Source organism: Ylistrum balloti, unplaced genomic scaffold (assembly GCF_031769215.1).
Source record: "Ylistrum balloti isolate Yb309-2 unplaced genomic scaffold, AGI_CSIRO_Ybal_v1 Utg371590, whole genome shotgun sequence".
In the NCBI taxonomy this organism is placed as follows: Eukaryota; Metazoa; Mollusca; class Bivalvia; order Pectinida; family Pectinidae; genus Ylistrum; species Ylistrum balloti.
Genome location: NW_026782817.1, coordinates 167,313 through 169,590, shown reverse-complemented (window position 1 = coordinate 169,590; position 2,278 = coordinate 167,313).

The following is a 2,278-nucleotide window of genomic DNA, read 5'->3' as shown; positions in this document are numbered from 1 at the left end:
TAACTCTAAATTTGTATTAAATGTTCTCTTGTGTTTTTGTACATTATTTGATTTATTGCCTTTTATATGTATTTAATTACGATGTATATGCAAATTATATAACACTGGTTATAAATGGCAACATGAGAGGGAGGTGATTGGCATATGAACTGATGAACAAAACATTCAATCGGTGGAAACAAACCTTTGCGCATATGCTATTAAATCATTTCAAAAGTAACACATCTGTACTACTTGTATAACTAAATGAGAAACTAGAGTTCTGTTAGTACTATCGGTGTAGCCTGTCACGAGATGACAGACACACAAATGATGAAGAAAAATAAGGGAAATCAAATAAAACAATCGACTTGACAAGAAAAACATTTCGATATTTTTTATGTAGTCTCCGTTACTTCCTAGTCCTAGCCTTCAGCCATTTTCGCCTTAACATCAATCAGTCCGAGAAGACTTAAATTGTAGCCCGTTAGAGACCAGAAATATAAAGATCCCTCTGTGACTTTTAGAAATAGAGCAGGCGTTTTTAACACCGACCCAGAGGTAAGACTAGCAACAGGGATCATTTATTAAGTAATTTTGAAAGACTTCCAAAATACTGTCAACATATCGAAATTTATTTAGTGTAGGATCCCCTTTCTCTTCTTTTCTGTTCTTAACTGGTCCTTTTTCTGTAACGTGCAATTAGACCAAGATCCCGTTATCATTATTATAATAGTTTTAGAACAAGTGTGGTAGTATAGGCCTCTCTCTACCTCATCCTTGTATCCCACTCTGGAAGACGCTTACTCCATCAGAACACCTGGTTTTATTCGCCATGTGCTTTTTTAAAGGTTCACATTTCGCCCTAGTTTCATTGAATTTGAGTTGATTATGTTGGTGTTTCTTGTTGTTTTCCATCCTCTCACTTAATACTTATCTCCTCATCTGCTCATTTTCCTTTCTTTTCTCGTCCGCTGAAAAGACCAAACTGTCGTATTAATGGACGTAAAACCCGTACAATATACATGCCTTTATATCTACATTCTGTGAACGACTAGCCCAAAGTGGTATCCCTCTATAAAAAGAATGCCTCGAAATAAGAAATAAGCCAATATTATCGACAGGGTCTTAAATCGACCAGTAGATCTAAACGGTATCTTTATAATCAGTGGGTTCTGATTTCCGTGGTTTGATCAGCTGTCTGCTTTTTTTTTCTTGGCAAATCAATCAAAATAATATTAAACAATGCATTGATCTTGATGTTGAATTGCAAGTCATATATTTGAAAGTAAATTACAATCAACAAGTTTCATTGTCGTTCTGCCTTCCTGAGATAAAAGTTATATTACTTAGAGTTTAGTGTCTGCTTGAATCATTTTGTATCTAAAACAGTTATGATAACTACATTAGCTTTAATTGTATGATAATTAAATTGATTATCAGAAACACGTGTTTGTCCCACTGTGTATTGAACAAATGTTATTAAGAAGCCAAAAGTTCATTAATGCTTAAGATCAGTACAGATACATACATAGCAATATAAGAAGACATTGTATTTTTACACGAGTTTTTTCTTCACTGGCATTGTTGTATAAGAGCTTGATTGACCAAGGTTTACATGGCGGATGACGTTGATAAAGCAGAAGACGCTTACTCTTCAGGAACACCTGTTTTATATTTGCGAGAATTAGTGCAAAACTTTCTTTAACTCGTATATTATTCTAGTTTCATCGACTTCCAGTTTGGAATAATATTCTGTATTTTATCTGTATTTTCCTTGTTTTATTTACTCTCATGTATTATATGTTATTGTCATTTCAACAGCATTTAAATTCTGAAAAAAAACTATGAAAGTGTAAGGTATATGCAAAATAACCGTATATCGTCTGGAAAATAACTACCACAATGTATGTTTAATCTGTGATTTCAGCTATGAATAAGATCGTATTATCGATTACTCCATTCTCGCGTTTCATGAACTTTTTGTAATAGGTTATAAGACAAAGCGTGTTTCTAATTTTATCATGTTTGCAAACCTGTGTTATCAAATTAAATCAGATATCAAAGCAGGTCAAACCGCTCGATAGAGGATGACCCTTTACTGATCAAAGTCAAGGACACAACTGTTCACATTTCACTCGTGTACTTGAAGATAGTGTCAAGATCTCTGTTTATTCTCGGCTACTCCCAAAACACAACGAAGTTAAACACAATTATCTATATGCTTTAAATAAATATCATGCTAAAAATGGATACCTGGTTATACTTATATGGATTAATTCTTTTACGCCAGATATGT